The 20,641-nt window shown below is 43.3% G+C and overlaps 1 long non-coding RNA gene across 1 annotated transcript; it reads left to right on the top strand.

The window, feature by feature from the left end:
* The first annotated feature begins 1,065 nt into the window (after window positions 1-1,065).
* Window positions 1,066-19,315, top strand: LOC119494081. The gene is made up of 3 exons (XR_005208110.1): window positions 1,066-1,076; window positions 10,562-10,564; window positions 19,231-19,315. It is a non-coding gene; the product is annotated as an uncharacterized LOC119494081 (long non-coding RNA).
* Window positions 19,316-20,641: the final 1,326 nt, after the last annotated feature.

Raw genomic sequence — 20,641 nt, 5'->3', positions numbered from 1 at the left:
TTTAAAAAACAATATAAAAATGTGCAGCTTTAACTGAAACGTAAGGTGAAATTTGTTTTGATCTAATGAAAAGATCAAATCTATCCTACTAACAAGTGTGTATCCAGATTCAGATTCTGTTCAGACTCAGACTCCAACACAAACTACACGGAAGCACCAAACCCGCAAAGTTCTCTCTAGTGAAGCCCGTCTGTGAAACAGTGTCAACTCTTCCTGCTTCGGCCTCCCGACCGCGGTCAGAAGACACAGAGGAGACTGTAGCTTTGGTCTCTAGGGCCGAAGTCTCTGCTCCTCAGCCTGCTTGCCTCCACTCGCTCAGCTCGCTCCACCTCTCACGTGCATGCTGCTCACTCCACACTGCAGAAGAGTTAGTTTAGCTCTGAGAATATCTAGTGAATGTTCAGTGGACGTTTGTGCAGAAATAAATGCTGCAGCTCCTCCAGACCAATAGAGGTTTCCCGTGTCTCGTTCCTGAAGTGACAGGGCTCCGGAGCGAGTGTGTGTCGCCTCACTAGTTTTGACCGATGCTCGTTCATGTGTATGTAGAGCGAGCACAAGCACGAGCAACAGGATACTGACTTTCGTTGACTTAACGACCACAGGTGTCGTGTTAACAAGCAATTTCTGATTCTTACATAGAGTCCCTTTAAAATAAGTACATAAAATAAAATACGTACGGAAACAACGTAACAGAAAACACGTCACAAACGTCACTAATGTAAAAGAAAGGCGTTCTTATTGCACGCAATAAATGCCCCACGCTTTATCGTGTCTTTCGGACTGGAGAGCCACAGAACGGTTTGGGAATTCAGAAAGCATTAAGAGATGGACAACTCAGTTCGGTTTCAGTCTTTTCATGAGATTTGTTGTCAAAAGTTACAATACAGAATAATGCCAGCTTCATTCTGCAAAAGTTAAGAAACCCATATACCAAACAAGACAAACAAGCTGATTGGAAAACAAATCTCTTGTTTGGTTTTAACATTTATGATTATGCTTAGTGGCTTAAACAAGCAAACATTAAAAGTATGCTTTCCCCTCTTCTCTTCTTGTAACTGAAGAACAAACTTTGTGCTGTGATTGATGAAAACTTTCAGTCCCTTAATTAAGGCCCAACCAGGATAGTTAATCTATAGATTTATCTCCTCTCTTGTTCTGCTGCCTGCCTCGTTGTTTGTAATCCTGCAGACGAGCCTCCGTCTCTCTGTTCATCCATCATTTATTTCCATTCCTCCATGAATATTTGTTTAAAAAATATATTTGTATGCAAAGATGTTTCCCTCCGAACTCATTCCACTTTATATTCAAGTCTCTGCAGTTTCAAATTATTCACCATGATTCATCCGCTACATACAGAACTGGACATTGGAGGAAGTCTGAACAGATGGCATAGTACGGTACAGATGAACATATGGAAGATGGACAAACAATTAGGCGTCTGTTATTCCCGAGCGTTGTGTCGTTGTTGTTTTGTCGTTATTGTATTCGTCCCACACACACTCTGTTTCATAATCTGCTTCCTCAGCAGTCCGTGTGAGATTAAATCTTTCTTTTGTTTCTAGCGGGCATTCGCTGGCATTACTTAAATCCAAACAAAACATCCGTGCAGCTGATCCATTTTCGAGGGAAATCTTGTGTGCTGTACTTCTCTCACAGTCTCTGATGGAAGGTGCTATTCTTGGTATACGCTCTATAGTGCTTCCCCCTTGTTCCTGTTCCTGGTACTGAGACAGACTACTGAGAAGATGCCCTGCTGCTGGACTAGAGTGCACCTCTCTTCCCTTTGTTTGCTATCCCCATCATCATGTGTTAAAACACACATACATACTGTATACACACCTCCTGCACTCTGTCATGTATTTGTCCATTATACAGCCTAGTAGCCACACCATTAAAAGGACACCTATGACCTATGATACTATGGAAACGGACCGGTCTCACCATTATGTGAAGGTACTGCTGCACAAAAGGGTCACAGAAAATACAATATCATTCAATAACGTATTGACAATCACCTTTAAAGGGACAGTGTGTAGGATTTGGCGGTGTGGTTGCAGATTGCAACCAGTTGAGTACCCCTCCGCTCAACCCTCCCTTTCCAAGACGGTGGTGACGTGAGCCGCTGAGTGCAAAACCACGATAACGCCGTTCGCCTCGCTCAGAGGTCATCCTTGATTTGATTTTTATTTGATAGGGCCGATGCAATTTAACATAGTTCCAATACAGGGCATGAAACTGATGCACTGAGAGTTTATAGCTATTGCTAATTTTCAACTGTTGTCCCTAGTTGGGCTTTTACATGTACATCTCTCATCTCATCTTCAACCTCTTATCCGGGGTCGGGTCGCGGGGACAACAGCTCCAGCCAGGGACGCCAAACTTCCCTTTCCCGGGCCACATTAACCAGCTCTGACTGGGGGATGACACATGACACAGTTATGAATATTATAATCCATCCCACGAAATGTTAAACACTGTTCCTTTAAAAACAATGACCCACCAGTCTTTATCTTGACAATCAAAAACAATAAAATTCACAAAGCTTCTGCTGCACAGAGAAACAGAAATGAAAGCTTTGTTAAAAACTTTTCATGTCAAAGGATCAACTGCTTGTAACATTATCATCAGAAAGAGCTCCGGCGCTGCACCTGCAGCAGCAATAATTGCAGCCATGAAACTAATGTTAGGAGTCGAGGGAGAATGAATATTACAGATAATAATAATAATGGGGGGTAACTACATAGAGGTCTATCATCATCCAATCACAGTGTGTGTATTTCTCTTCAGTCTGGAGAGATCAGTTCCAGTGTTCTTCACAACAGCAGCCCTTCAATGCGTACTCTGCTCTGACCCAGTTTCAATACAGTAGGAGGCCGGGTGTAAATGCTCAGGGTGTAATTAAAGGGTCCCTGCGCTCGTCTTTGCATTGAGGCTCCAAGCAGCATGAGTGCACCCATTGGTGGGACTTCACAGCAGGAGGTGCTGCACAAGGGAGAAGTTTGCCTTCAGGGGTTTTCTGTCTGAAAAATCTCCTTAAGTTTAGGTTTGTAAAAGATTGTGGTTTGGGGTTCAAATAAACCTTTTCTGGCAGAAAGCCCCGAAGGCAAACTTCTCCCATGTGCGGAGGCGTTTTAATCATGCAAACTCGGAGCCGTGAATCGTGGATTCAGCCCAAGAATTCAGACTGCAGGCTGGATGTGAGAGGTAACAAAAGCTTTCAACCTGCTCTTCGCACAGAGTCGGCTTCCTCTCTGAAAGTGTCTCATCATGGTTTTACTACACTGCAAACTCATCAACTCTCATGTTCATCATTGAGAATCTTCAGTATTAAATATGATGTTGAACAAGGAATAAAAAAAACTAGGACCAGTTCAAGCAATAATAGACTGCCTGAAGCAACAAGAACAGAGCAGACAACATCTGTCACAAGTGTTCAATCTTAATGTAAGAGCTTTCTCTTGTTGTCAAGCATCTCAAATATATATATATAAATCCTCTACAAAAAAGTGTGTGTGTACGTTCTACGGCTTTGTTGCCATCAGCTTGGCACCGTTTATATATCTGCACAGCTCTCTGACTCCTCTAATCCATAGAAGAGATAGGATGTTTCTTTTTAAGCTACAGTAAGAAGAGGATAACATGCTTTTTACTCCTGTCCCCAAAAGTGGGATCAAATTCGCATTACAGAATTTGTGGGTAGTCGGGAACCAATTTAGTACTCGGCACATATTTACAGGGGCTTAAGAGTGAGAGCGAATCCAGAAGGAATGTGGGTGAAACTGAAAAGCTCTGATAAACCCACAACCTGCCCAGCACCAAACATACACAGGTAGTTAGTGACTAGCTGGTTATCATAGTGGAGCATTGAGCAGCTTTCCTCAGGAGCTGGTGGAGACCAAAAACAGAGATTAAAAGAGAGGGAATTATATTTGCCTTGTGGCCAAACACACAACTCCAAATGACATATTTGAATATCTGCTAAGATATTCAAATAGGCCGCCGTCACTATATCAACTTGTGTTAAACCATGGAAATAGAATAGGAGTAGAACGGACATTCCCACTCAAATCAACGTAGCAAGATGGTTCAAAGCGGTGGCCATTTTTTTGTATGCCATTGTTACCATTAAAGCGAAAGTTCATACAGGAAGACCCTCTTTACACCCTTTCATTCACAACCTTTCTGTCTCTTATCTCTACTGGCTCCGACTCTATCAGCTGACTGTGGCTGGTTCATTCTTAGATAATCAAACAGATTCTGCCACGCTCTCTCTGAGCAAATCATATCGTTGCAATCAGATTTTAAACTGTTCTCCTCTCTGCTGCTGTCAGCTGTCATTTCAGTGCGGCTCGATACAACCCGCCTCGAACCCCTTCACCTCCAGTCTTCATGAGATTCAGTGCCCAGGCCTGCTCCACATCCCTTCATCGGATCTTAAGTAAGTAAGAGAGTATGATTTGGCCTTAACTGACGTCGATTCGGCTCTGTGACTTCCTCCGCTGCCGGCTTAGTGGCGGAGCAACAATGTGTGACACACTTTACGTCTCCACTAACGTGTGTTTTCACCACAACAACTAACAACAATCGCCATTTTCTTTTGACCTATCAAATGACCACGGAAAGCCCCTTCAATGTCCATTCTACTCCTATTCTATTTCTACGGGTTGTACGCTGAGAATTTTCCATTTGGTGCAACATCAGCGACAATAGTAGAATATATTTATAAATATAATGTTATTGCATCCATTATAATCACATTAAAGAGAACAACAGATCCATCCATCCATTTTCGTCCGCTTATAGACGTCCGGGTCTCGGGGGCAGCAGGCTGCAATGTTTTCCAGCTCTTCCGGGGGGACCAACGAGGCGTTCCCAGACCAGACGACATATATAATCTCTTCATCGTGTTCTGGGTCTGGCTCTTACCAGTTGGACGTGCTCGGAAAACCTCCAAAGGGACGCGTCCAGGAGGTGTTCTGATCAGATGCCCGAACCGCCTCAGCTGGCCCCTTTGGACACAAAGAGCAGCGGCTCTACTCCGAGCTCCCTCATTTCATCTTTCAGTCACTATCCAAAGCTCATGACTGCAGGTGAGGGTTGGAACGTAGATGGACCGTTAAATCAAGAGCTCAATCGAACAGACGAAAATAACTAAAATCTCTAACAATAAAATGTTTATTAATAGCAACATAAACTAGTATCTAGTTTTTTTTTGGTTTGTGTTCAACACCGTCTGCTCTCCAAAAATATTTTCTTTATACAAATTCTCCATTTAATTGAAGGTCGAAATGTTGAATTATGACTTTCCTAGAGGATGGGGGGGGGGAGCCAGCTGCTGGGACAGGAAGTGGAGGAAGATGTGGGAAGGGTGGAGGAGGGTTCCCCCGGCCGTGACCTCAGTCTCTCTTCAGTGACCCTGAGCTGAACGCCGCCTAATGAGGCCTGACACTCTCTGCTCTCCACCCAGCAGAGGTTTGGCTGCTGTGTATCTTCTTCATACACTCGTTTATCACAGTGTGTGTGTGTGTGTGGACGGACGAGTCTGACACGTAGGTCGTGCACTATTTTAACCACGCTATTCCAGATGCAAGATTGTGGAACAATTACTCAAAGTGTTGCCACCACCCACCACTCCCTGAGGGGTCACCCACACGCATACATCATCCTGAGACGGTAAAGGTTCTCACAGTCCTCCAACCTGCCCACAACGCTCAAGAAAGAGAGCCATTTTGTTTTCCATCCCGATGACCCCTTTTATCTCATCCCCCTGACTCCAAACTATTTTAGACCCCCTCAGCCAGGCCTTGCGGTCAGCGATCCCAAGCACCGTGAGGAGCCGGAGCTTTTCAAACCGTCGCTACACGCAGAGAGAGCGAGATGAAACTCGAGCAATCCCAAGGACAACAGGAAGTAATAAATCAAAGAGCGGGGCTGATTGAAAGCGATCGCTGAGGAGAGAACAGCTGTGCGAGATAGCGGCCTTCCTCTCATACGTAACGGAGATCGCAATCCCTCCGCGGCGTCAAAAGAAAGCAAGAAGAGGAAAAAATACAGGAGTGATAGCTGACGACACCCGAAGGAAAAGGGCCAATGTGCTGCAGAGAGGACAACGCACACTAGTCCAAACAAGTGGAATGCTTATTTACATAACCTTTGACCCCTTTCTACTGCATCAGCTCGCCTCCATCTCTCTCTGCTTATCCCTCTGTTCAATCCTCTTTACAAAATAAAGTTTCTTTTGTGTTACTTACATTCCAGGACCATTGTGCTGTTCTGTGTTTTCAGGGTCATATGTGGAATTTATTGTGAGCAATGCAAATATGGTTAATCATTTCTGCACTTCATACTTCACTTTATCTTATGAAAGTATCCTCTCAAGCTTCACCTCATCATTAAGGAACATATTTCAACAAAGAATGAGCTCTGATCCAACTTTCATCATCAAAAGAGAAACTCTCTTATCAATCAAAATATCCAGAAAGGACTTTCATACTGAATAACCAGACATTAATAGAGTTTAAACTCTGACCACGACTACACATTTATCAGGGGTGGGGGGGTGTAGGTGAGAAAATGTCTCACTTTGCACGTGGCAAGAACTCTGAGAGGAGATTCAGCTGAAATAAGCACCGCTTCACTTCAAGTAGTGATCTGGGGGGTTTATGCAGGGAGATCCCAGATAAACAGCAGATCAGTAATTGACTTCACGACATAAAGGGACATCTAGAGAAGGTATTTTCAGGTGTTGCTTGAGAGAGACTCTGCGTGACCAAGTATTGCATAGTTTAGTGGCTATCTCTCTTTTGGGGGACGGTTTGACAGCACATCCGTCTTTCTGATTCAGGAGCGATGCAGGAAGTGAGACAGCCCTGTTGACTTCCTGTTGGGCTGTCTGTGTTTCCCCTTCAGGAGAGAAGCAAGGAGGGCTTCACTGTTTATCACCCTATACATATGCCTTCTTGGTCGTGTTTATAAGGTAACCCGCAAATTGTGAAAATTTGCAAAAACTTTCACGAGACTCGCCGCCCAACAACCGATCCTCACCTTAACCATTCGAAGTCAATGCCTAACCTTAACAATCTCGCAAAAGTTTCGCAATTTGCATGTTACCTTCTAGACACGACCTGTCTGCAGCTCCTCAGCTATATAAGCTATATATAAACTATATAAGCTATAAAATGCAAAACACTACTGATGTTACTGATTTAATATTGCCATGGTTCAACTTATATTTTGTTAAAGGTACTGTTTGTAAGTTCTCACACGTATAAATTATTGCGGGTCGGTGTCCCATGCACGCTCACGCGTGGCTACACTGTTCAGACTCAGACTCCAACACAAACTACACGGAAGCACCAAAACACAAAGTTCTATCTAGTGAAGCCTGTCTGTTAAACAGTGTTAACTCTTCCTGCTTCGGCCTCCAGACCGCGGTCAGAAGACACAGGGGAGACCATAGCTTTGGTCTCCAGGGCCGGAGTCTCTGCTGTACTCTGCTCCTCTGCTCCTCTGCCTGCCTTCACTCACACACCGCGCTCGTTCTCACTCGCTCTCTCGCTCCACCTCACGTGCATGCGCGCACACTCCACACTGCAGAAGAGTTAGTTTAGCTCTGAGAATATCTAGTGATAGTGGACGTTTGTGCAGAAATAACTGCTGCAGCTCCTCCAGACCAACAGAGGTTTCCCGTGTCTTGTGAAGTGACGGGGCTCCGCAGCGAGAAACGTTATCGTCTCCGACCAAAACTCCGGTGTCTCCCCTGTTCCCTCCGACCGCGGTCGGGAGGCTAAAGCAGGAAAAGCCAACACTAGGACCAGCATTGATTCATGGAGAGACCTTCGTCTGGTCAGCTAACATTACTGCCAAGCAGCTGAAATATAGAGTGATATTGTGCTTTTAGCTGACGTGTGTCTCCTCACTGTTTTGAGCGATGCTCGTTCATGTCTATGTAGAGCGAGCACAAGCGCGAGCAACAGGACGCTGACTTTCGTTGACTTAACGGCCACAGGTGTCGCTGTTAACAAGACATTTCTGATTCTTACATAGAGTCCCTTTAAATAAATCTTTAGTTAAGTCATGTGTTGTCCTCTCCTCTGTGAAGGAACCGTTCAAGGCTGGGTCCTTTATATTGATAATTTACTGAGCCCTGTGCTTCATGAAAGCAAAAGGAAAAACAAAAACAAAAAAAGAAAAGAAAGACTTTTCATCTTCACCACATCGTCACACCTCGCCTCGTTTCATTACGGTAAGCTTTGTATCACAATGTTCTGCTTGACATTCCTATTTTAATCAAAAAGGGATTCATCCACATAATTAGAATAATGCTGTCTTCGTTGAGTCGTTGTTTTCTAAGATTATATTTGTCTTTAAAAGGTTCTGCTTTCAGTATCTCAACACATTTGAGAGCATTGAAACATTTCTTTTGGAAATAAAATAAACCTAAATATATAAATCAGTATTACAAGTTACTGACCTGCGTCCTCCGTATCCTCCAATTTTGGTTAAAAGAAGGCAGCATGTGTCCCCTCTGAAATGGGACAGGCCTTGGGAGACTGTTTCCAGTCTAGAAATGTCGACTTCAGAGTGTCTAGCCTCTAAACTGGGACACAGTGTACTCACCATCTGCTGACATCTTCAGACTCCGCCCTGCTTCACCTGCCCACTGTAGATGCCATCACCATAAAGTATTCCTGCTCCTTGCTGATCACCCGTCTGCACGGATGCACCTCGTCGTCAAATTTCCATCTACCAATCAGAATGATAGGAGGTGTAATTTGTCCCGCCCTGACAGGTGCAACAAAGCAAACAATGACAGTCTCTACACGCCCACACTGTCCTGAGCAGAGGTCTAATCAGGCAGATTAACTGAAAACACCTGTGTGGGTGTTCAGAGACTTTAACCCCGCCTCTTAGCCACTCTGCGTCAGACCCATTCACATGAACGGAGGAAGAGAAATAACTCTATTCAAGTGTTCGTACCGGGAAGATGATTTACCTCCACTGATTTGCAGACGTCTCTTTCCCAATAAGTCTACGGGGAAAAAAATCTTTCTGAGCCCAATGGCATCATGTGTTGAAAGTCCAGGGTTCGTCCACTATAAATCAGGCTCACTGGAGATGAAAGTAGACGAGATAAAGCAGCAGCAGGGGGCCGAGACTAAAAGCTGCGGTCAAGTCGGACAGTTTCCAGCCGTTTCCAGCCGCCTTGAAAGAATTTACAGGAAGTCACAGGAAAAGTGACATCCTGTTAGATCCGATCTGTAGGCTACTTGTAGTTTGCAGATCACGTTCAGATTTATTTATATTTGTTTGTAAATCTATGTTGAAATGTGTGTGTATCTGGCGTTGGATTATAGCCTTTATTATTTTTATGTCCACCTTGTAAAGCACATAATGAGCACACGTTTTGATAAGTCCTATATAGATAACCGTCATTATTATAATTATTATTATCAAACACAAAAGATATGTTTTTTAACAGATGCAACCTTCATTGCACAACAGAATATTCTACAATCTAGTGTTAAATATTACACTTACACAGAAAGTTGTGACTTTCTACAACACGTGGTGTTTGCTGTCAAAACTAAGAGCCAATCAGCTCTTTGATCAGGCGAGAGCCAGGCGTTTCCCATCATGCCCTGGGTCTTGCAGTCGGTGGAGAGCAACTGCGGCGCCTGGCTCTAAAAACTGTGCATGACGTCAGAGCAAGTCGGCATCAAGTCGGACACAAATCTATGCGGCATGCATCGCGCGGCCTGGCTCATCTCGAGCGAGCCTATTGGCCTCAAAGCCCCGGAGCTCTTCCTGGGGGGCTTGGAGACATGTCAAACTGTCTGCTGCGAAAAGGGCCTATATGAGCCGGCATGCACAATACCAGGACCCTGAAACGGAAGCAGCTAAATGAGCTCATCATTAAATCATTTATACCTGTGCTTTCCCTACTGGCACAAAATGTCCTCAGTGAAGAAGGCCTATTGTGCATCAGTGCAAGTTTAGTTGTCAGCGTTACCTGAACCTGTTCTTAACCCACCTTTTGTTGATGTTTTACCTGCCTGTTTGATTCTCCTGCAGTGACAGACACACTGTAAAGCCAGCCTAACCTTTGAGTATAAAGTGCCTTTTAACTACCACCTGAGTCCGAACCTAACCTGGTACAAATTCAATGTTCTTGCCAAGGTCGCAGTCTTGGTTGAACACTTGAAGATTTGATTTCATCTTCTTGGATATCAACACAGTAATGCTCAGTGTAACACCGTTAGACTGCGCTCTACACGGAACAGTTCAACTCTGAGGTCACGGCATCCTTTCTCTGTTTCTCTTTCAATCTGAAATCAATCTTCTAGGAGAAGTGAACATGTACAGTAAAGGATGTCCAGCACCCAACAAAAGGTCCACAGGGGGCTGGAGCTGCTGAACGTCGGGTTGCTAATGGGCAGAGGAGTGTTATTCAGGATTACCATATTGGATATACTGGTACATTGCTAATAAGCATGGTGTACGATGAACACCCAGCGGGCCAATTAAGCTCATGAGGTATTAAAGATTATTGTTAAAAGAGTGAGTGGGAGTCTCTTAACCTCTCATGTCCCTCAATCCCCCACTGACACTTCGACGTGGCTCTTCTGTCACCACGTGTGTCCCTGACCACACGTGTGGTTATAACATGTTGTGTTCACATGCACAAGATGTGTGCACATTGCATAAGTGAGGCAATTTTAACTCCCCAATGTCTCCGATCTCTCCCCCGCTGTTCGTGTGTGTGTGAGGCGACGCCGAGACGGGGGATTGAAGGTGGAGACTGACACGGTCCCGTGACTCACACATGTGTAGGAGTCATGAACTGTGTGTGTCCATGCTTGTTTTTATGGAGCTTGGGGATCTAACTTTGGCTGGCACCATGTGGGCTGGCGTTCGTTTTGCCTCCCAAGGAAACATAAGTAGTCTTTCTCAGCTAATTAAGACAAACTACCTGTAAACAAAGCCATATATCATTAATGTGAACCTATATAGATAACACATGCGCAAAGGGACTATGGTTAGGGCTGATCACAGTACGGAGGAGCCAAGTTACCACAAGGGAATCTCTCTGATCTCACAGCTTTGAATGCGCCTGCAGCCCTTTAGTAAAAACTGTTAAGAAAAGAGCAAAAAGAAATGACGTGATGGTGTCAAACATCCAGTCACATGAGGCACAAGGTCCTCTTTAAGACTCACTCCTGCACGGGGGAACAGACGTGGGTGACAATAACCTTGTTATGTTGCTGTGAAGTGAACGTAGGAGCTTTGCTGACTCCTGGCTAAATGAGTAGGCAGCGTCTCTGCTGCTGCTGCTGCTGCTGCTGGGAACCAGGCTCCATGAAGGGGGAACAGGTGCTGGGAGGGGACAGCCTGGCGCGCTCCGATTAGCAGGCAGATGGTGGAGGAGAGTTCATCCCGGAGCAGAGGGATGGAGAAAAGAGAAGGAGAGACAGAAATATATATAGAGAGAGAGGAGAGATCTGCCAACTCAGACGCTCCGATAGGTAAACATGAAAGAGTAACGGAGGAGGAGGAGGAGAGAGGATGTGTGGGGAGGATTAGGTAGTAAATTAACTGACACCTACCAGTCAGGTGATGGATGGAAGTGAGAGACACACACTTCAGTAATCACATTTATTTATGCAGCCAATCTATGTTTATATTTATAATCCCCATTATTATTTTTTTGCGGATTCATTAGCGTGGTGACCTGCGCAGCTCGGTCGGTCCAACACATCTATCTAAACTGAAATATCTCAACAACTATTGGATGGATTGCCTTGACATTTTGTCGAGACATTCATGGTCCCCAGAGGATGAAACCTAGAGAGACTTTGGTGATCCACAGACTTTTCCGTTGGGTGTCAACATCAGGTCAAAAAAGTGTCCATGTGCTTTAGTTTAGGGTCCAATACCAGCAACACTAATGACATTCCCATCCATCTCAGCTGTACTTTGTCTTTAGTGCTAATCAGCAAATGTTTTGCATGCTAACATTCTACATTAAGATGATTGAAAATGATAAATATCCGCTAAATATGTTCGCATTAAGCTCAACACATTGATTTGCCTAAGTAAAGCCTCACAGAGTCGCTAGCATGGCTGCAGACTCTAAAAATGCCACTGGCTTGTAAGGTCAAATAAGTTAATTATTATGATTAATCAATAATAATAATAATAATAATGATAACTTTATTTATAGAGCACTTTTCATTCACGAGATGTGGCTCAAAGCGCTTTACATAAGAAAATAAAAGTGTAACACATTTAAACAAGGGTAATAAAATTAGACAATAAGAGGACAGTAGATGATATAAATATATAAGTGAAATTAAAAACAGAGACCATTAAGAATAATACAAATTAGAAAATTTGTAAAAAAAAATTAAAATAATAATAATTAGAATAACATTAAATCCCAAACCATTAAGAGTTTAAAAAAAACAAGTAAAAGAACCTTAAAATCTATTGTAAAAAAAAGATACTGGGCGCCAGTGGAGTGTAGCTAAAGCCGCTGTCCAAACGCGGCTCCTAGACTGATCACTGGTACGAGGAGATTTGATCATATAACTCCGGTTTTAGCTGCACTTCACTGGCTGCCTGTCAAATTTAGAATTGATTTTAAGATTTTATTATTAATTTTTAAAGCTTTGCATGGTTTGGCACAGAGCGACGTCACTGAGCTCCTTATTCCCTACGTGCCACCTTGTAACCTGAGGTCCTCCGACTTGGCTCTACTGGCTATACCCATACAGGTATACCTATAGGAGGCTCAACTGTACGTCGTACCCTGCTTTTTTGTCAAGATCTCACCAGTAGAGTCTCGGGTATCATGTTGAGTTTAAAGATGTGACCTTTAGTTAATTAATGTGCCCTCATTAGGCATTTAATTTGTAAAGGAAGCTGTATCAAGGTCTGTGTTGGTGGTGGTGTGATGTTTGTCAAACATCAGATTCTGACCTTTAATTATAACGCCCACCACTGGGCCCGCAACAGTCTTCTTCTTCTTCTTCTTCTCTTTCTTAAATTGTGTCCTCCGTGCTGTTGATGTCTGTCCATCCAGTGAGACATTTCAGTAAAACCTCATTTCAGTCTGGACCAAACTGATGGAGCAACAGACCGACAGGCCAAACATCCTCGAGCCGGAGAGACTCGGGGTGACGGGTGTCCAAACATGTTGACGTGTCCATGTGTTAAAAACTGTAGAAAGTTTTCTCTGAGTGAAATAAAGTATCCTGAGTTTATTAGGTTATATATGCTTCTGTGTGTTTATCCTCTCTACCGTGACACCATCTACAGCACACTGTACTCTTCAGTGAGTTGATTTTTCTATCACATATCATCCTGTTCGGTGCTGCCGGAGGTGAGGAATCGTGTCACACTGGCTTATTACAGTGATGGGTCCCTGCGCTCTACCTATGAATTATGCAATACTCATGTGGCTCAGACTACAATGCAAGACAATGACAGCAGTGCAGAAATTCGTAGCATTCAATTCAAAATCCAGGGTTGAGGAGCTCACCCAGATGGAAATTTGGTTTTCCCTGCAGATGTAAAAACTATTGAAAAACGAGGTGGGGGGGAGCTGACACGTGGGCCTTCTCATTGTTTGACATAAACCCATCAAAAAGCATTTGTAAAGTGACAGTCTAAAACGACCCGTGGCTCTGTTCTGCTGTGGTCTTCAGGTACAGTATTGTGATGCATACAGAGAGAGAGAGAGAAAGAGAGAGAGACAGAGAGAGAGAGAGAGAGAGAGAGAGCGTCAGACACACAGACTCAAAACAAATCAGGACCATCAGGCAAAATGTTACTGCCTCTCCACTGTAAAAAATACAGGTAACACTTCATTTTACAGGTCCACAAATTTCATGGTAATTAGGTGATAATTAGCAAGTAACCTATTTTAAATTTCTTTGGAATTACTGCCAAATTACCACCATCTTTTACCTCAAAATTGATCACATTATTTATTGATTATATTCCGCTATTTCCCGATAGCTGGTAATTTATTTAATACATTTCCAGAAGAACAAGAATAGAATAAAAAAGTTAATTGATATTTTGATTTCTTTTTTTTTATTTGACAGTGACGATGTAATTTTACATAGTTTGAATACAGGGCATGAAACTGACGTGCTGACGTGTTTGCTGGGTGTATACATCGACAACTCTTTGCTAACATGTTCGCTATATCAACTTCATGAGGTGATAATATGTCGTGTTAACAGCTGGCGGCTCCACAGCCCTCAAGATGCCACAAAAAGAAGGTTTAAGTATTTCCTTTTCTTTCAAAAAGTCATTGCAGCAATGACTGAAATGTCACTTTGGTACTTTATATCCACATTTATTACTCATCATTGTGTGTTTTACACTCTAAAGTGGATTATGTCTACAGCTCTGCTCAGACAACACAGCCTGGGAGAAAAGATAACAATATGTTTGCTGCACTACTGCGTGACATTATGGTTTGCATTTAGACTTGTATTAAAGCTGGATTATTTGTGGTTATGTTATTTTACAGAAAACATGATAGACAGTTTCTCGCCCTCTTCTTTCTCATACACACACACACACACACACACACACACACACTCTACATCACTGTGCTGAGACATCTGCGTTCAGTTAGCAGGATGCTTTCAGTGGCAACCGCATGAATCAGTGACTCCAAAGTTCAACAACGGCTGAACATCTGCAGCGCATCTCTTTTTAATCTAACAGACACGACCTGCTCTGTGTCTCTGACGTGGTTAATGAAGACTACGTGCAGTCATGTCACATCAAGGGGAGATGTTAATGCAACATGTTGCTCCCTGAAGACGGGAAGTCTTGGCTTCGTCCTCACCTGTACTCATTGATGGGGTGCTTTACTGGCACTCAAACAGGAATCCTCATCAGACCTAAAGCATCTCCAGATGTTCCTGTATATCCATTATCCTGGCGGATGCTATGTATGAGCCTACGTGCCTTTTGGCACTTTGTTATTGGGGATGTTGGCCTTGCCTCCTGTTTTTCCTCAGCTCTCCAACTAAGTCTGCACCCTGATTCAAACTTTAGTTCTCATTTATCTGACTTCTGGGACAGTCGGAGGTCCTTTTCTCATCATTGTGTCTGCTCAAGTGTTGTTGTTTTCACAACAGGTCCTCTAAACTGAAAGACAAAAAGTATGTCGTTGGTCTTTGGATTTAAACACAGTCATCGGAGAAAAGGCTTCTTCAGAGGTAAATTGTGTTCTGACTGTTCGGTTCCTGCAAATTATACAGCTGGATGAAACAGAGCTGCACAGACAACAGTGTTGCATGGAGGGATGAAGATATATATGTAAAACAAATCAATGCAAAAAAAAAAAAAAAAAGCACTAAATGTGAGTACATATTCTAAAAGTTACTCTCACTACGCTTGTTGCTGTCAGAAGAGGAGGTGAGCAGAGACACACAAAGCAGCTGGTGGAGCAGAGTGGAGGGAGCAGAGAGGGCCTTAGATCAGGGAGCAGCAGGCCTCCTCCTCTTCCTCTTCTCCTCCTCCTCCTCCTCCTCCTCCTCATCAGCACTCCCATATGGACATGCTAATGCTGCAGCAGCCTCTGGGCTACTGTCCAGTCAGCGTCTGGTGTGTCTGCAGTTCACACAGTTCAGAGGGGTCGAATGGGTATGTCTGCTGTGTGTGGGCGTCCTGGGAAAAAGAAATATGAATTAAAGCCTCTCGGAGTCCTCTGAGGTTAAAGGGAAGGTCAACAGGGCAAAGAGGACAACTGCTCCAGGGTGCCCAAAAAGATCCAGGGTTACTGCTGAAATTAGTTCGGGGATATGTACCATTACATAATAATAACAACCGAAATGATAACAGTCCAATGCTGAAGCGCCTTAAACCTGCATTCTCTCTACCAGCCAGCAGGGGGCGACTCCTCTGGTGGCTACAAGAAGTCTAATTGTATAGAAGTCTATGAGAAAATGAGCCTACTTCTCACTTGATTTATTACCTCAGTAAACTTTCTAAACATGAGTTTATGGTCTCAATCTCTAGTTTCAAGTCTTCTTCAATACAGCATGATGTTCATTTAATAAATTAGAGTCAGATAGACCATAAAGCAGGGGATGCTTTAGGGCGGTGCTACCTTGTGGTTGACAGGTCGCTACCACGGCGTTGCCCGTGGTTTCATCACAGTGTGTTTTCAGTTCATGAAAGGTAATTATAATCTTTTTGGTCGCCTAAAAGTGTCTTATTCAGCGATGAGTCGTACTTAGCTCCACCTTCTTGTGTCACTTCTGGTTGCAAAAAAACTAAATGGCGACGGCCAGAATGCCGAACTAAATCTAAACTAAGATCTAAACTCTAAATGCACCAGCTAGTTGCTAATGTTTGTGTCTGTTGTTTGGTGCTGGCCAGGTATAGAGTACAGATGGTTGTTAGTATAAAAATACAGATGAGAGCAACTTTGAGAACAGTATATTGGTCCTATAGTCTTTATTCGACTTCGATCAAGTGATCGGCTAAAGCTTGAAGTCCCACGTGCAAACACTACATTTAGGGAAACTGCTTTTGGTGTTTTTGCTGCAAAAACTTGGAACAGTTTACAAAACACATTTGTACCTCTAGATGATTTTAAATCCAGGATTACAAACTCCTCCGCTCTTGAATGAAACTGTTTTTAACATTGTTCTATTGTTGTTTGGCTGATTGCTTCTTGTAATTCGTTAATTATGTACTGTGTGTATTTATTCTGTTTTATTGTACTCTCGACATCATTGTTAATGAAGGCATGCCCTCAATGATTCCTCGAGGTTTAAATAAGTGTTGAATGAATGAATATTAGTCTAGTCTAAGGCAATGGTGGGAGACTTCCCAGGAAGTTGAAGGAAACAGTGGCAACAGTGCAAACCACTGAACTGCCGTGCATTTTCAAAGATAAGAATGTGACTTAAGCCACGCTTAATTACTGGATGTATGAGATCAGATAGCACTTTTAAAAACAGAGACATATACCTCCTCCTCCTCCTCCTCCTCCTCCTCCTCCAGGATGTTAGTTGGGTATTAATTTGTTTCACAAGTGCAAGAAAAAAAAACTCACAATGACATTTCAACTTGTTTCAGCTCATTAATTAAAACGCACATCCTCCACTATATCTATCAGTGCATGCAAAATGAAAATTAAAGATTTTGTTTTATCGTATTGTATATCCTTTGGTATGCATTGTGTAGCATTTGAAAGAGAGAAAGATGTAATATAGGCACGTCCTTGTGATCTGTGTGTGTGCGTACCTGTCATATTCAGTGATAGATCGGCGGTCAGGTGTTAAGCCTCTGACGTTCTTTTTCTCTAATGAGATATCATCTCTGTGAGTCCTATATGACAGACAATCAACAGAGAATCATTTCATTTTCTCTGTTGGCAGCATAAAGCTCTACGTATACTGTATTTTCATTCCTGTTGTCATTTTAACTTACAAGCGTAATTTCTTACACAACCGGTGATCCATGAAGGTTAAGTCAATCCTGCAGCCCTGAATAAATAACTCATCACGGAAAGTCGGTTCTTATATAAACGTCAAATTGTCAAACAATAGCGTTGACAGTGCGTGCTGCTTCGTCTCTGTGATCATGGATATGTGTTTTTTCTGGATATCACACCTTTCCATTTTGCTGTACAGTAAACATACTCCTCTTCTTATAACAAGAATACACACGAGTCGCCCACGATCACAGTAATGTACTCATTAGCAAAATCACTGAGGCTGACGAGATGACATCTTATTTCTCAGTCAGATTTTAGTATCTGATGAAAAAGAGGCTCCTCTTTGTCTTGAAGTCTTTCTCCACAAATGTCACAAGATTGTATATTTAAAAACTGTAATATAAAAGTAACAACTTAAGAAAGAAAATAATTTTCCCAAAGAAATACACCCAGTACCTCAGAACACGGCGTCAACACATCCCGTGTCAGTTTCCAATTTTCTCCACTGATTTCATCACTAAGATGAAGCCATGGCAACAAAAGCCATATCGCCTCGCCGACGTTTTCATCTTTTAAAATGGGTTCTGCTGCGGAAGTTGTCAGTTTGACCTCTACGCTCATTTGGACGGAGCTAGGCGGAGGCCGTCTGCAACCCGCACAGTGACTAATGGGAGTCTTTTTGCTGTTGCGCGTCCCAGTGAACTGGACTATGAAGAGTGACCCAACGCCAGCTGTTAATCTTGTTTTCACTGACCTCCAGCGGTTGCTGCTGAGTGTATAAATGTATTCAGGTCGTGTGGTCAGTTAAGACCCTGTCCATCACTGTTGAGTGATGTCAGACTGAAAACACGTAAGTTAGATAGTTATGTGAATAGGCTTCTTGTCAAGACTTGTTGTTTAACAGACAGTTAAAGAGAACTGCAGTTCGAGACATCTTTATCAGCAAGATAGGCTAATGATGAAAGACAGCCTTAATTGAGTTTTTGGGCCATTTGGGGAAACACAATAAACTGTCAACACGACATCGACATGTTGATATGGTTAAAGACAAACAGGCAGTTGCATACTGAAACACCCAGCAGACACAGAGTGGCATCAGCATTCATCTGAAGCCGTGTTTCTGGCAACCTGATGAATCCAAGTCCAATAATCAGAAAAAGATATCTGGATGTTTAGCATCTAAATGCTCCACTATGTTCTCCAGCTGATCACTAACTGTATCTGTCTGCCGTTTGGTGCTGGGGAAGTAGCATTATTGAAGCATTTTTGCCAAAAACACCTGGCTGCTGTGTCCGGAAATGATGCTCATGAGAGCGGTGAGAATCAAAATGGTAAAAAACAAAACTAAAAGAGTGATCTGTAAGTCACACTTTGCAGAAGTGTGTAATAATGTGTTGGATTTGTCACTACTAACAACCCCTTTCACATAACACATTCATTTGACCCTTCGTTCATGTAGAAGTATTGATTAGCGAAGCTTTAAAGTAAGAAGAACAACTTCCCTGATCATAGTGAGCAATAAGTGAAGAAGAGATCACTCAGTGGGTCCGGGGTAACTTTCTTTTTATCTGTAGATCTGTCTGTCTGCAGCCCAGTCGCACCGCAGTTTATGAAATAGTCATGAAATTTACTGTATTGATTCGTGTACATAGACATGAAAGGTCATTCAGCATGAAAACTATTTGTATGTAATCCACGTAATTGTGAACCTGGAAGTATAGAGAGCAGTGAATGCTACGTAGGGAGGAGGTCAGGTTGTATGGGTGGGTCAAGAAACACAGGACGTTCGCCCAGGAGACTGGTGTTGGTGTCCCGTCTGAAACCAGAAGTCAAAGTTGACATTTGCCACGTTACCTCCGTAAGGGACTCTATGTAAGAATCAGAAATGCTTGTTAACAGCGACACCTGTGGCCGTTAAGTCAACGAAAGTCAGCGTCCTGTTGCTCGCGCTTGTGCTCGCTCCACATAGACATGAACGAGCATCGCTCGAAACTAGTGAGGAGACACACGTCAGCTAAAAGCACAATATCACGCTATATTTCAGCTGCTTGGCAGTAATGTTAGCTGACCAGACGAAGGTCTCTCCATGAATCAATGCTGATCCTAGCGTTGGCTTTTCCTGCCTCAGCCTCCCGACCGCGGCCGGAGGAAACAGGGGAGACACCGCAGCCCCGGTCGGAGACGATAACGTTTCTCTCTGTGGAGCCCCGTCACTTCACAAGACACGGGAAACCTCTGTTGGTCTGGAGGAGCTGCAGCAGTTATTTCTGCACAAACGTCCACTGAACATTCACTAGATATTCTCAGAGCTACACTAACTCTTCTGCAGTGTGGAGTGAGCAGCATGCACGTGAGAGTGGAGCGAGAGAGCGAGTAAGAACGAGCGCGGTGTGTGAGTGAAGGCAGGCAGAGGAGCAGAGGAGCAGAGTACTGCAGAGACTCCGGCCCTGGACACCAAAGTTACGGTTTCCCCCGTGTCTTCTGACCGCGGTCGGGAGGCTGAAGCAGGAAGAGTTGACACTGTTTAACAGACGGGTTTCACTAGATAGAACTTTGTGGTTTTGGTGCTTCCGTGTAGTTTGTGTTGGAGTCTGAGTCTGAACAGCGTAGCCACACGAGAGCCCACATGGGACACCGACCCGCAATGATTTATACGTGTAAGAAGTTACAAACAGTTCCTTTGAGTTACGGCACTTCCAGTGTTATTTTAACCCAAACCATGATTTTCTCCTAAACCTAACTAAGTAGTTTGTTGCCTAAGCCTAACCAAGTCCATCTATTCCTAAACCTTACTAAGAAGAAGATTTATTTTGAAAAGACTGGAGTGGAAATTGACACATGAGTCACATGTTGTTGAAAGTCGTGCTGAGTGTCTATACACACAAATCAAATATTCAATTTCGTGACTATTTCACAACCTGCTGTGAGACTGTGTTGCTGTCTCCAAATATAACCCTGAGAGCACATTCCTGAGTGAAATAAGGCTCACATACCTCCCATCAATCTTTCCCCCCTTGCACCCCACTTACAAATACTCTCATGCACCAGCTAAGGTCAAAATGGTTCAACCGTTCCCGGCTCTTCTCATTCTTCGAAAAGTCAGCAAGTAGGAAATTAAACCAAAAGAGTGAATTCATAATATTGCTACTGCAGAACTGCCGAGAA

Source organism: Sebastes umbrosus, chromosome 9 (genome assembly GCF_015220745.1).
Source record: "Sebastes umbrosus isolate fSebUmb1 chromosome 9, fSebUmb1.pri, whole genome shotgun sequence".
Taxonomy (NCBI): domain Eukaryota; kingdom Metazoa; phylum Chordata; class Actinopteri; order Perciformes; family Sebastidae; genus Sebastes; species Sebastes umbrosus.
Note: the sequence above shows the minus strand (reverse complement) of the source record. Positions and strands in the feature narration are given on the sequence as shown.